Raw genomic sequence first — 16,205 nt, 5'->3', positions numbered from 1 at the left:
GGCTCCCACTGACAGTTAACTAGTAGGGCACAACATGACGCTTCACAGTGAGTTGCAATAGAAGGGACAGAACTGGGCGAGGTACTAAGGGAAGAGGCAAGGAAGCCGGTCAGGAGCTACGTGAGAGACAGCGAGGCAGACAAAAGATGACTCAGGAGCTCTTCCAGGGTGAGAGAGAAAAGAAGGTTTGGGACATCCGAGGCTAAGAAAAAGCTCAGGAACGTCAAACTTGACACACGATCTTGGGTTAGTCAACTGGGATTGTAACTCAGAGAGCTTAGCTATAGTTTGAAGCCTGTGAGCCTCATCCTGGGAAGAGGTGACCCTAACTGCACCTGAGTTATAGTAGGGAAACCAAGGGACTCCTCAGGTGAGCACCACTGCTGGGGGAGACCCAACATCGGTGAAAAACAGGACTAGAGTGCCGTGCGCCCGCCCTGCATCACTGCACCTGGGCGGCAGAGTAAACGTGAGCCAGTGCTCGGCGTGCTGCCAGGGCAGTGAATGATGCCGGCAGTCCTGCGGCCGAGCTGCCTCTTCTCTTTGCTGCAGGCAGCCAGTTCTACCCAAGGACTAAAGAACAGAGCGCAGCAGCAGCATTCCCCCTGGAAGGCCGGCGGTGCTTCTCAGGACAAGCTCATCTGCTGGGATCACAACTGTATTTGAAAATGTTTCAGATACTTGCTACATTTCTAGATTCTGAAGCAGTGAGAATCGTTTTTAAGTCATTGTTTGACACTACACTCTGCAATTTCACAATTCCTGACTTTTCTCAGATGGTTCTTGGAAAGAGAAGAAAGAAATCTAAGAACAGCTCTCAAGAAACCTTCACGGAGGCCTTCAGAATAACTTACCAGTCTAAGTCATTCAGCCAGCAGTACTACCCACACACACCCTATTTCAGAGTTGTAGTATTTTTTCTATGGTTACTAGTTTTCTTTTTGGTCATAGGAAGGACTGTTAATTTATGGCATTTCTTAAGAAGCTCATTTTCCTTCCTCCCCGAGTTTTTCTATGCCTATCTTGAAATTGTCTCTCCCAGCCCACAGTGCCCATTTCAGGTTCCTTCTTTGCAGTGGAGCATATTACCAAGTTAGCCATTTTTCTTTCCATAAGCCTGAAGTCTCTGATATCACTTCTCTGCCTCACAAGCAATAGGACTGCTGAGAGTGACCCGGAATGTTACTATTCATTCATGTCTACATCAGGAACAGGGACAGTCCAGAACCAGCTTTATTCACTTCACTGTTTTCCTTCCCCTCCACTTCCAGAAACTCTGAGCAATGACAGAACTGGTGCAGCTTTCAGAACACAGCTGAGACTTACTTTTATGTTAAAGTTGTCATATCATATTCAACAGCACTTCTTAAACTTCAAAAAAAAAAAGAAACTCATGAAATTTAATGACTGATTTGCAAGAGCATAATGTAAAGTTTCAGTAACGCTGAAGCTGCAGACACATTTGCTTAATTAAGCGTCTTAATTTCAAGCTATGTCAGGGTATTGACAGTATGCCCTGCTTCCACATCTCTACATTCATCGATGAACTCAAGAATTTCATGGAAGTCATTTTGAGAGCAATCTGCTTTTGTCCAATGCCAAAATACCTTTGGGATTTCAGTTGCAAGTGAACACTCCTCATTTCTCAAGTCTAACCCTTGTTACATACTTTTAAATTGCACTTTGCGTCTTCCCCAGAGTGCCTAACCAAGAGAAGCCACCCTACAATAAAGCCTTTAGACTGACTCACAAAGCTTATATGTTGGTATCTAATTACAAGACTGTGATAGAATTGTGTTCCCAGAGTTCCTGAGCATGTGATTATATTTCATGAGATGCAGCCAAACTATCAAGGAAATTATACAAGCAGAAAGCACCATCATTACACAAAGCCCCAGGCTTCTTTTGTCTTAGTTACCGTATCATAGTGTTGTGATTCGTTTCTCTTATGGGGAGCATTAATATTATTTATATTTGCAAGTTGTCTTCCAGTATAGAATTCATAAATCCAACTCTTTCTAAGAAAACTTGGGTGCATTTCAGAAACTTTTATAGTTACAACAGCAATGTTACAATATTGAAACTTTTTAAATTGATTCCCTTCCATGAAAGGTCTCAATAAAATGGAAGTCTCACTACACATCCACCCAGAAAGGTTTGGCGTCACTGTCTTTTCCCTTCGTTACTCAGTTTATTGCATTTATTGTATGATATATATGGCAACAAAAAAGGAATCAAGCTTTGAAAGAAATGATTTTCTCTGTGTATATATAAATCTAGTTCCATTGGGAAATCCCATCTTCTGTTACCATAGCAATAGAAAGCACAGAGGAGCAGGACTTTCATAACCTATCTAGGAGAAGAAATTGATTCATTTTGGTAGTATGCCAGGAAGGCAAAAAAAACACTATCTTCATGTCAGATGAGATCAGGAAGATTTCCAAATATATTGAGCAAGGGAGAAGATTAGTAAGGTCATGGAAAGAGGTAGTCTTCGTTAGGAGGCTGAACAAAAACCACTAACCAACACTAATCATTCTTGATTCCACAAGACAAAAGATTATGTCTACTTGTTCCAAGTTCACAATTTAATAAATGTTAACAAATTCTACCTTACAAAACTTCATTTCATTATTACCTAAGCTCATCAGTGAACCTCGCAGTATTAACTTTATTCGCACAGCACAAGACCTTCTCCCTCCCTTCCCTGAACATAATCTTAAGCAAAGTTCCGCAATGCTGGAGACACAGATGGAGCAGTGTTAGGGCTGGACTGTGAAGGCAGAGTGGAGGCTGCTGCTCTGTAGGGTGAAGAAGTGACCCAAGTTCAGTGGCTGCACCTGTGCAGGCACAGCGACCAGAGGAAGCCTTGATTTCAATGCAGTGGCCTGGCAGTAGTGAAGCCTTGCCAGGGGTGGTGGTGTTCCAGTCCTGGTCCCTACAGATGTGCCTCTCAATCCCAGTGATGTGCCTAGCAGTCCTGCCACTCGGGCTGTGACCTGCTCTGACACACCTTCACCTTCCAGGTGAGTCTAGGTAATATGAATAAAAACAACAGAAACTCAGGCCACAAGAATCCATTCCATTTTCTTGAACTACATAAGCCCCAACATACTGGTATGATCCAGTGTTGAGCAGGGCCACTCCTCAATTTGGACTTTTCAATAAGCATGATCAGTAGTGCATCCAATGAGAATTGATATGATCTTAAAAAATAAAGGAATGGGCTGCAGAGGCCTGCTTGGGCCTTGCCGGTGACCTTCTCTCGGTCCAAAATGCAACCACTACTGCCCAGAGGATGAAGCTGCATTGCAGAGGTTTGAGGCCTGCCTAGGACGCCCAGGTGACCTTCTTTCGGCCCAGGAGCTTCACCACCCGAGGAGGTGGATGCTTGCACAACATCCAATACCCAGGAGAGTTTGAGATCCTTGCTCTGGGTGGTTGGGGATTCACCCAGCTTGTGGCCACACTAGATTGGGCTTGGTGGGGTTCAGGGCTACCTGGACAGCGCCTGATGGCCTTCTTTTGGATCAGGGAGCTTTGCTGCCAGAGTGGGGAGCTGTGCAGCTTAAGGAAGTTTTAAGCCTGCCTGAGCCTCGCCTGGTAACTTTCTTTTAATCCGGGGGCCTTGCTGCCCCAGGAGGGAGCTGCTACCAGAGGAGTTCCAGGAGTGCAGGACATAGGAGACAATTTCCAGCACGCCCAGGGGAAGCCTTGGAACAACACTTCAAACACTGAAATAAAGGAAAACGACAAAACAAAAGATCAAAATGCAATCTCAAACATCCAGCCCATCCCAAGAAAGCCTAGGAGCCATGTACATAGAAGAAAATATATGCCATATGCATGAAATAATACTAACTGAAATAAAGAAGCGACTCTGCGAAGTTTTAAAGGAATTCAAAATAGAAATAATCTCCCAGGTAAAAGAAGAAATATTAAATGAAGGAGATGCTGAACACATCTAAAGAAGACACAGTTTAAAAATTAGAGGAACAACACAAAAAGAGTCCCTAGATGAACAATATGAGAAACAAACAGAATACATAAAACAGATTCAAAGAGATATACAGGAAATCAAAAGTTCCATTGAAAGTTGTCAAAACCACCTCAACAAAAGTGAAGACAGAATTTCAGATCTCTAAGATAAGATTGCAGCTAGTGAACAGGAAAGGAAAGATCTTTTAAAAATAACAAGGAATAAGGAAATAACAATCCAACAGCTGCAAGATGACTCAAATAAAAACAACATACGATGGATAGGGATAAATGAAAAAGAAGGGGACCACACAAATGATATCAAGAGACTATTTACAGAAGTAATAGCTGGAAATTTCCCAAACATGAGAATGCAAACTGACATAGGATTAGTGAAGCATATAGAACTCCAAATAGCCATAACCAAAATAAAACTACACCCAGACATATAATAATTACCATCCCAGAAATCCAACATAAAAATAGAATATTAAAAGCTGTTAGAAGAGACAGATCACCTATAAAGGAAAGCCTATCAGAATCACAGCAGACTTCTCAGCACAAACAATAAAGTCAAGAAGAGCATGGAGTGAAGTATTTCAGATCCTAAAGGAAAATGATTTCCACCTTAGACTGATATACCCTGCAAAACTGTCCTTCAAAATGGATGGAGAAATAAGATACTTCCATGATAAAGAACAGCTGAAGAACTTCAGGATCACCAAGCCAACCATGAAAGAACACTGAAAGACAGTTTAAATACACATAGGAAAAAAACCACTAAATAAGGCAGACAAACAGAATGGAATGATAAAGATGAAACAGCAGAAAGATGACATGTCCATAATAAACCAGTATATAACAGTTATAGCCATTAATGTAAATGGTCTCAATTCACCTATTAAAAGAAACAGATTTGCAGAATAGATCAAGAAACAACATCCAACCATATGCTGTCTATAAGAAACCCATCTAACACAAAAGAAAACTCACAGACTGAAAGTCAATGGATGGAAAACAATACTACATGCAACAGGAACCAAAAGAAAAAAAAGTAGAGACAGCTATTCTGTTTGCAGACAATGTGAACTTCAAACCAAGAATGATCCTAAGAGATAAAGAAGGTCACTACATACTGGTTAGGGGAAAACTTCAAGAGGAAGAGATAACAATTTAAATATATATCTACCAGAGCACCCAGTTATACAAAGCAAGTATTAACAGAAATGAAAAATCAAATTAGCAATAGCAGAATTATAACAGAAGACCTTAATACACCATTGACACCAAGGGACAGAATCACTATACAGAAAATCAGCAAAGAAATAAGAGAACTGAATAACACCTGTGAACGAATGCACTGGATAGACATATACAGAGAGTTCCATCCAACAATATCAGAATATACATTCTTCTCAGCAGTACATGGGACATTCTCTAAAATAGGACACATACTAGCCCACAGAACATATTTAAATAAACGCAAAAGAGTTGAAATTATCCCATGCATGCTATCAGATCATAGCGCCATGAAAGTAGAAATTAATAATAAAAGAAACTGCAAAAACCCCACAAACACATGGAAACTGAATAATACACTCTTGAGCAAAGAGTGGGTCACAGGGGAAATTAAAGAAGAAATTAAACAATACCTACAAGCAAATGAAAATACAAATACAACTTACCGGAATCTGTGGGATGCAATGAAAGCAGTCCTCAGAGCAAAGTTTATTGCACTGAGTTCTCACATCAGGAAAACAGAATGAATACAAATAAACAATGGGATGCTACACCTCAAACATATAGAAAAAGAAGAGCAAGTCAAGTCCAAAGCCAAAAGAAGAGAGGAAATTATAAAAATCAGAACAGAAATGAATGTAATATGTATGGACTAAGAAAACAATTCGAAGAATCAATGAATTAAAGGGCTGGTTCTTTGACAGAATAAATAAAGTTGATAAGCCCCTAGCAATCCTAATTTTAAAAAGGAAAGAAAAAGCTCAAATTCATGCAATGAGGAATGAAAAAAGTGAAATCACTACAGACTCTGTGGAAATACAGAAGACCATTAACACCTATTTCAAAAACCTCTACTCTCATAGGTTTGATAACACAGAAGAAATGGACAGATTCCTAGAAACATATGAAGTACCAAAGCTGGCTCAAGAAGATGTAAAACTTCTGAATAATCCAATTTCTATCAGTGAAATTGAAAATGTAATTAACTCCTCACCTACGAAGAAGAGCCCAGGCCCAATGGATTCACTGTGGAATTTTACAATAAATACAAAGAAAACTTAATGTCGACACTTCTCAAACTCTTCAATGAAATCAAAAGGGAAGCAATCCTTCCTAAGTCATTCCTGGAAGCAAATATTACTCTAGTACCAAAACCTCAAAAAGACCCAACAAAAAAAGAAAACTACAGGCCAATCTCCCTAATGAACACAGATGCAAAAATCCTCAATAAAATATTGGCAAACAGGATGCAGCAAATCATCAAGAAGATTATACACCATGACCAAGTGGGATTCAGCCCAGGAATGCAGGGGTGGTTCAACATATGTAAATCAATAAATGTAATCCACCATATCAATAAAGCCAAAAGTAAGAATCACATGATCATTTCTATAGATGCAGATAAAAAGCTTTTGATAAGGTCCAACACTCATTCATGATAAGAAACTTACAGAAAATTGGAATAGATGGTCTTTACCTTAACATGACAAAGGCCATCTATGACAAACCAACATACAGCATCATATTAAATAGCCAAAAACTGAAGGCCTTACCCTAAAATCAGGCACAAGACAAGGATGTCCCTTATCACCACTCCCCTTTAATATAGTACTGGAAGTACTAGCCAGAGCAATTAGACAAGAGAGAGAAATAAAAGGGGTAAAGATAGGAAAAGAGGAAGTTAAATTATCATCATTTGCAGATGACATGATATTCTACATAGAAGATCCCTAAAACTCCATTGAAAGACTCCTAGATACAATAAATAAATTCAGCAATGTAGCTGAATCAATGCTCAAAAATCAATAGAATTTCTATACACTAGCAACAAAATTATGAATAGAGACATAAGAGAAGCAATGCCCTTCACACTAGTATCCAAAAAAAAATGAAATAGGAATTAATCTCATGAAAGAAGTAAAAGATCTGTATAAGGAAAACTATAATACCCTGAAAAAGAAATCAAAGGTAATCTCAGAAAATGGAAAGACATCCCTACTTCATGGATAGGGGAAATAAATATTGTGAAAATGGCCATTCTCCCAAAATTGTTATATAGATTCAATGCAATCCCAACAAAAATACCATCAACATATCTCATAGATCTAAAGAATTCACTTAAAAATTCATCTGGAACCAAAAGAGACCTAGAATAGCAAAGGCAATTCTAAGCAGCAAAGGCAAGTCAAGAGGCATCATAATCCCTGACTTGAAGTTATAGTACAAAGCTACTGTAATAAAATCAACATAGTATTGGAATAAAAACAGATTTAAAGATCAATGGAATAGATTAGAAGATACAACCACAAATACTAACACACTCAACCACCTTATCTTTGATAAAGGGGCCAAACATGTTCACTGGAAGAAAGATAATCTCTTTAATAAATGGTGCTGGAAAAACTGGCTCTCCATATGCCAAAAACTAAAACTAGACCCATGCCTATCACCATATACTAAACTAAAATCTAAATGGATCAAAGATCTGAATATTAAAACAGAAACACTAAATCTGTTGGAAGACAAAGTAGGTAAATATCTTGAAGACATAGGGGTAGGTAGAGAATTCATGAACAGGAATCAAACCACATGGGAACTACTTTCCAGATTCAGTAACTGGGACCACATCCTATTAAAAAGTTTCTGCATGTCAAAAGAAATCTCCAGCATAGTGAAAAGAAAACCCACAAACTGGGAAAAAATCTTAGTGAACTGTCCTTCAGACAAAGGACTTCTGTCTAAAACATATAAAGAATTAAAAAAAAATCAGATCCCCGAAACTCAAGGACTCAATCCAAATACGGGCATCTGAGATGAATACACACTTCTCAGATGAAGAAATACAAATGGCAAATAAATACATGAAAAACTGTTCATCATCATTAGTCATTAGAGAAATGCAAATTAAAACCACACTGAGATTCCATCTCACTCCTGAAAGAATGGCCAGGATCAAGAAAAGTATCAGTAACAAATGCTGGAGAGGCTGTCGGGAAAAAGGGACTCTCCTGCACTTTGGTGGGAGTGTAGACTGGTGCAACCACTGTGCAGGTCAGTATGGAGATTTCTCAAAAAGTTGGGATTGGAGGTCCCATTCTACCCAGCTATTCCACTTCTGGGCATACTCCCAGAAGAACTGAAAACATCATACCACACTGATACATGTGCACCCATGTTTATAGCAGCACAATTTCTAATAGCCAGATCTTGGAAACAACCTAAGTGTCCATCAACTGAGGAATGGATAAAAAAGTTGTGGTATTTTTACACAATGTAGTACTACTCAGCTATAAAGAATGATCACATTGAGATATTTACTAATAAATGGGCACAACTTGAGACCATACTCATAAGCGACATAAATCAAACTCACATGTATAAATACCGTATAGTCTCTCTAGTGTAAGAAATGGTAAGAGTACATAAGAGTTTATGGTAATCATGATTCCCCATTACATTGCTTTGAAGCCTTATAATGATTGCATTCATCAGTTGGACTGGGTTGGTTCCTGGTTTGTTTGATTTTATTATCTGTGATGATATGAACAGCTAATTTGAGGGAAACAAGTCATTATAATAGCCAGTAATAATATAATATCATCTTACTCTGAAATCCTACCATGCTTTTGCTCTTCTGTTTCCATTGGCTCTATCATGCTGTACCTTATTAGATTTTATTACCTGTGAAAGTATAAATAAATTTTCTATGGAAAATGAGATAATATAGAAGCCATTGTTTGTTTTCTGTTATTTGGTTCTGAATGCCCTATAATACTCTCATTCTCTTGAATGTTTTTATACTATTTTGTTACGTTTGATACTATTGTATATGAAGTTATACTCAACTATTTCAAAGAAAGAAACATTGTGGTAGTTACTGTTAATTATGGGTTGTTTTCTGGTGAAATTCTGTGTTGCTTACAATGTTCTGTTCTGATCTGCTTTGTTATGTACTGTTTTGTCTTAATCTCTTTAAAAAATGAAAAATAAAAATAAAGGAATGCACTATCTTGCATACTGAGTAGTGCCATACTTGCATTGGTACAGCACTGTTTTTCTGGAATATCTTCATGGTGTATGAAAGAGGGGTTAAGACTGTCATGGCTTGCCAGGAAGCAGAGGAGATCTGCTTCACTGATGCACTGTTTCCTCTGCTCACTGCCATGGCATGCAGTGGCACAGTTCAGATTGGCCAGCAAAACCTGAAATTTCAACAACTTTTTGAACTAATGTTAAACAGTCATTTTTAAAAATCAAATTATATAAACTTGCAATAAATTGTATTTAAACAAAGGTAATATGCTCAAAACTCATCGTTTCAATTTTTTTATACCTTTTACTATCATTTGTTATCTGGAGATTATTTACTGCAATCTTTTCTGAATGGCAGTAATACTTGAGAATGATTTTTTAATGCATCTTTCTTTTCAGCTCTAACTTTCAGTGTCTGCCTAGTGGTTTAAAATCAGTCAAAGCAGATTATTTCAGAATTATCCACCTGTAGCTGTTACGTTGTGAACAAAAAATTACAAAGTATTTGTGTTGAAACATTACTACACAGTTCAACAAAAAAGCTGTTCATCTCACTAGCAAATGACTAAAGTCCAGTTTTATCTATTTAACACAAATGGAACTATCAACCAAATTTCAGGTTAAAACTACACTCATGTGTCCACAGCATGAGACATGCTGGGGCCTGAACCCAGACACTGTGCATGCCACTGAGCTGTACCTCCAACCACAGACTTCTTTTGTGCATGAGACAGTAATCTAGCATTTTATTCTTCAGTCATAGGTTAACCACAGACACAAGAGTTTTGAGAAAATCAATAAAGCATTCTATGAAAATCAATTGGCTATGTGGAATTGATAACAGAGTATTACATACTTTATTATTTGTAAATTTTATGATGTATCATTATATGTAAATCTGTAACATTTATAATAAACTTCTGAATATGTATGCAGAGATTTTTTTTCTCTTGGGGAGCTGGTAAAAGTTACCAGTACATTAATGAAGTATGACTCCTCTACCTAATGGCAAAACATACTTTCTTACAAATTGTGTTTATCAAATTATTCAACCACTCTGGACCTCAGTGTCTTGTCCATAAATGAGAATAATACTACCTACCTCAAAGAAGGTATCATATAGAGTTAAAAGTCCTAAAACAGTGATTAATATGGTAGGACTCAAATTACTTAGCACAACATAGATGGTGTTAATACTAACTAGCTGCTAAGTGGCACAGACATGTGACAGTTACCCCACATTCTAAACTGGGAATTGACATTCTAAGCCAGAAAGCGTCACATATATAGAGCATGATAGTGAGCTATCTTCCAAAATTTAAAAATGAGACCACTTTCTCAAAATCAAAGTGGTAAACAGCACATACAACAGACAAGATGTTACCCAAAGACATCACACCAAGGAGAAAGTATCTGAAGCAAGGACAGGATTTGGAAAGCCAGTCCAGGCACGAATAACATGAGACACTCTGAAATCAACAAATCTGAGAATAAGGTAGGAAGAGACAGTGAAGTTCCACAGAAAGTCCTTATGAAAATACATCAGAATTGGTCGCCATTTAGCTCAGTGGTGTCCCTGGCCAGCGTGAGGTCAGGAGTTCTATCACCAGTACCAAAAAAAAAAAAAAAAAAAAAAAAAAAAAAAAATCAGAATTAAGACAGACTGTTATTGGTATAAGGATAGCCCTAAAGGTTAATGGTACAGAATTGAATTTAAAAGTAGACCCACATTTACATGGTCAATTGCTTTCAACAGAAGTGTGAGGTAACTCAATGAGAAAAGGAAATTTTTCAATAAATGGAACGGGAACTAAACATTACATAACATGTACATGTGTTGAACATTACATGGTATCCCCATTAATATGTACAACTTTTATATTTTTGTATATCAGCTAAAAATTTTTAAATGCTGGAATAACTGGATATCCATATAGGGAAAAGCCTCAGCTCTTGGCCTTCAACACACACAAAAACTTTCTCATATGGACCAGGAGATAAAAGCTAAACTATGCAACTGAGGGATATAAAGGCAAAAATCAAAACAAGACAAAACAAAAACCTTATGACCTTTTAAAGGTAATGGTTTCTTAGAGAAGAAATAATATAAACAATAAAAAAATCGATAAGCTGGTATAAACTGGAATTTTAAAACTTGTGGTCCTTGGGGGCTGGGGATTTAGATCAGCGGCATAAGCACCTGCCTTGCAAGCAGGCAGTCGTGAGTTCGATCCCTGGTACCAATAAAAACGAAAAAGACAAAAAAAAAAAAAAACTTGTGGTCCTTTATAGGTAAAAGTGTAAAGACAAGCCAAATTAAGGAGAAAAATCACCAAGGAGTTGTATCCAGAATAAAGAATGATTACTGTTCAATAAAAAAGTATAAAACCCAATTTAAAATATGGCCAAATGACTCGAACATTGTCATGGATAGTAAGATTAAAAAAACTGGCAATGCCAAGTGTTGTTGAGGACATGGAATGACTGGAATACATCACTTATACATCACCAGGGGAAAGGCATAGTAATCATTTTGGAAAGTAGTTTGGCAGTTTCTTACAAAAGTTAAACATATGATCTTACACATGATCTAACAACTCCACTCTTAAGTATCTGGCCAAAAGAAATGAAAGAAAATGACTAAACAAAGACTTGTCTACAAATTTTATAGTAGGCTTATAGTAATCAGAAATTGGAAGTAACCTAAATGTCCATTAGGTTATATAATGAGTATTGGAATGGAATTGTTTTTGCAATAAAAAGAAATGAAGTACTCACAAACAGTATGGATGAATCTCAAAAATGTTTTATTGAGCTAATGAATCCTAATCAATCAGAATACTTAAGCTGCTAATATCTTCATATAATGTTATGAGATAAAAGACACTATCTCTAGTTGATGACCTCATAAAATTAAAGTATAAAAACTATTACTCAAAGCTACAGAGGTTAATGTTAAGGGAATAAAAATGATAAAATAATCCTTTAGTGAGGAAAAGGTAGGGTTATAAGAATGTTATATGTAAGTATCTTTTCGCATTGCAGAGACAAAATACCCAACACCAAAGTTAAAGGAGGAAAGGTTGTTTTTGGCTTTACAGTGTGTAGTCCCCCAGAGTTCAAGGGGGTCATGACAGAGACCCCCTTGGCGTCAAGGCAGGGTGACATGGCAGAGAGGTATCCCAAAGAAGAAACACTTTATGGCAAGCAGAAGGTAGAAAAAGCAAGCAAGTGACAACCGATGACCCTCTTTCTGTCCGTCAGTTCTTATCCAGGCTATATACATTTAGGGCAGGTAACACACTCTCATACTGTTATCACATCCTTGACCCTCGCATCACACACTGTATATCAGCCACCTCTAAAAAGCGCAACCTATGACTGAATGAGGCTTTGGAGGGACATCTGGACACAGGCCATACAGTAAGTTAAGTCAGCAATCATACTGTTTAGAGATGTGGAACCAACCATCAGAGAGAACAATCACAGAGAACTCAAGGCATTCTTTTTAAAAGTGGATTGGAAACCAGGTACTGCTGTGAATGCCAGAGGCTGAAGTTGGAGGATCACAAGTTTAGGCCCAGTCTGGGCAACTCAGTGACTCAATGGAATCCTGTCTCCAAAAATTAAAATTAAAATTAATAAATTAATAAAAGTAGGCCTGAAGATGTAGCTCAGGAAAAAGGAAAAAGGCCTTGGATTCAATCTGCAGTACCATTTTTAAAAGTGGATAGGAAATGAGAAACGGTGAGCCACGAACAGTTTTCATCGTAAGGCTTTCTGCAGTGTTTGAATTGTGCATCTATCTTGCCTTTACATAAATAAAAAATTAAATAAAATAACAAAAACTACCCTAGTGAAACAAAAATGAACACACACACACAGAAGGAAGGCATCTGGTGGGTTAGAAGTCTTCCATAAGCAGGAAGTGGGAAGGGATGTGTGATGACTAGATCAGATTTACCAACCCCCAGATGTTCTCATCAGTGTAATTGTTACTGATAAAATGAGTTTGATCAGCATGGAGAGTCTCACAGTGCGTTTTCTGCAAAAGGAGAAATACTGCCTAAAACTGTAACACAACAATTTGCTAATGAGAAGTTTCACTAATGAGAGGGGTCTGTGCTAACCTCAGCCTTCTGGAGCTATTCATCTGTCTTTAGCTTTCTTAAGCAAGAAGCATGACTCAAGCATTGAAGGTTATAGCTGGCAGAAGTCCTGTTAATTTAGGATAATTAAATATGCCAGTCATGTGCTTCCAGTAAGGTCTGATTAAATACTTTAGAGAAGTCATTAGTGAATCCATCTGGCCCAATGACTTTGCCAGATGACAAAATGTTACTAGTATTTCTATCTGCTCTGCTCATGAAATATTCTACCTTTATTGTAGAATAGCATGTAAATATTTTCAGGATAAGTCTTAATTTACTTGTTTACATTGTCAAAGGATTTGAAAAATATAAGGCGGAGCAACCACGTTATACCACACCTACTGAGCCACAGATGTGAAGGCTGTACCAAATGGCCTATCATTGTACTGTTGAATTCAGAGTGATTTTATCACTTCCACTTCCTCAGACTATTACTCTGAACATTTCAGACAGTGCTCTTTATGGGAACAGAGTCTCAAAAATCATAGGGAAAAGTGACCAACTGTACATCACACCCATGAGATTTTAAGACTCAGACAAGAACAACCCCAGAAGTATTTTCTCCCTGTGGGTGGTAACTCAGACAAAAATAGTTTCCAGGTCTGATTTTGTTAAAATATACAGTTGTGGCCACCACCAGCTTTGCCCCAAGAAGGGTCCATTTGAATTCTTGGCCACTTGTGCATGAAGTGCCTGCACCCTGCCTTCACGTGTCTGCAAATGGAGGTGTCACACCCATCTCCACAAGCTAAGCCCTCCAACCCCAATTACCCCCAAGTCTCTCTCACACAGACATCAGCAGGGAGTGAGGATTTATGTAGAAAAAGGAACTTTTTCTGCTTTTATGTCAGAGGCTGTTTTCACAAAACAGAGGCAGACATAGATACACTTAAAAGTTGGCCAACTTAACCATTCAAAGGTTGGTTGAACTGTTTCAGAATTTTTTGCAGATATTGTACCCAAAACTGCAGAAAATTTTTGTCTATTATGTACATGAGAAAAACACAGTGGACCCATAACTTGGAAACTGTTTCATTTCAAAAGATAGTCTTTTCACTGAATTATTAAGAAATTTATGATTCAGGGAAGAAATTTCTCAAATCAGAATGGGACAGATGAAGAAAGTATTTATGGTGAACAATCTGAAGTTAAAAATGTATACGCATGATTGTGAGAGTTCAGTGAATAAGGCAAATGCAGACCAATACAAACGATTCTCAGTTCTCTATCACAACAGTTCCAACTCCTCATTTGGATTAGAAACATGTAGTGTTTGGCCAAGTAATTAGAGGAATGGATGTGGCAAGGATACTGGAAAATGTAGAAGTAAACAGTGAAAACCTGCCAACTTGTGCATTATGGCAGAATGCAGAGAACTGAAAGAAGGTGACGCCTGGGGAACATTACCAAAAGAAGGCTCTGGCAACGTGTGTCCAGATTCCCCTGAAGACACAGCTACAGATCTAAAAGACGTGGGTAAATTTTATTAGTAACAGAAGACTTAAAAAAAAAACCACTGAAAATACTTTTTTCAAGTCTCAGAAGTGGAAAGTTTTCACTAAAAATACACAAAGGTTTTAAGGTATACGGACAGCTCAAAGGCTGTCATTGAGGAAGCAAACAGATCCAGGCTGAAGTCTACAGCTTTAAGCTGTGTACTAAATATTGTTGTAGACTGAAGATGTCAAATTGGCACAGAGGAATAGCAAGTTGTTTTGAAGCTCTTAAAATAGAACCATCAAATATCAAAGCACTGTATCTCAGAGCTCAAGGATGAAAAAGATGAAAAGAATATGATCAGGCATTGGCTAATTCTAAGCAAGCTCAAGAGATAGCACCAGAAGATAAAGCTTTTCAGGTAGAATTGCTGTGAGTCAAACAGAACATAAAAGCAGAGAGAGACAAACAGTATATGCAAAAATGTTTACCTAATAAGGATCCAATTTTGCATGAATATTATCAATGGATTATTCAAAACAATTGCAATGATTTATTATCTAGATGTCTCCCCAAAGTCTCACGTCCTTAGAGGTGGGTATTTTCAGAGGTGGCTGGACCATGGTGAGTAATATTGAGATTAAGGGTGTGTGGCTCTGGATTGTAGCTCTGGGTATGCATAATGGAAAGGCCCACCCTGGGTATAAGTGACACCAATCAATAGTCCTGCAGCTGGAATAAAAAGGGACAGAACGGAGGCAGGCGGCTGCGGCTGCGGCTGCTGCTCACTGCTGCCCGCCCTCTTTGCCATGGACTGTTTCTCCACTGCAGTATCTCCCTCGCATGCCCCACTGCTTTGAGCCAGATGACGACAGACTAAAACCTCTACAAACTGTGAGCTGAAATGAACTTTTCCTTCTTTAAGTGCCAATTACTTTGTCTTAGAAACAAACAAAAAAATAAGGCAGTAATATGACAATATAAGAGTTACTATTTATATATGATCCCTACTGTGTTTCCTTAGACACTTCAGTTCCTTGTTGTTTACAGTTTAGAACTAACGATATTTTTCTCAAAATAAAAGTTATAAAATTTAAAATTACACAGTTTCAAAACCTTATAAAAATGCAAAAAATTACGATCTTACAACTGTCACATTACTTTGATCATCTATCAGTTAATCTCTGACTTATCTATTCCCTAACCAGCTGGGCTAAAACACAAGACATTCTCCCCCACACTGACAACATTAATACAATCAGTTCATCAACAGCTGTTCAAAGTAAATGCTTAAACCCAAGTGCTAACTGTGAGCTAGAGAAGCCTCAGTGGCTTGGTAACAGTATGAAGGAAAGGAAAAGCCTAGAA

General features: G+C 37.8%; 1 protein-coding gene and 1 pseudogene across 14 annotated transcripts in view; one reads left to right on the top strand and one right to left on the bottom strand.

The window, feature by feature from the left end:
* Eml6 (EMAP like 6) overlaps positions 1-16,205 on the bottom strand; it is a 316,759-nt gene that overhangs the window by 191,399 nt on the left and 109,155 nt on the right. The window lies entirely within an intron of this gene.
* Positions 508-15,332, top strand: LOC100715184 (peptidyl-prolyl cis-trans isomerase D-like; annotated as a pseudogene).

Source organism: Cavia porcellus, unplaced genomic scaffold (assembly GCF_034190915.1).
Source record: "Cavia porcellus strain 051 isolate PalLab524CR breed Dunkin Hartley unplaced genomic scaffold, mCavPor4.1 scaffold_18, whole genome shotgun sequence".
Classification (NCBI taxonomy): Eukaryota; Metazoa; Chordata; class Mammalia; order Rodentia; family Caviidae; genus Cavia; species Cavia porcellus.
The sequence above is the reverse complement of the archived record's forward strand: the minus strand, read 5'-3'. Positions and strand labels throughout refer to the sequence as shown.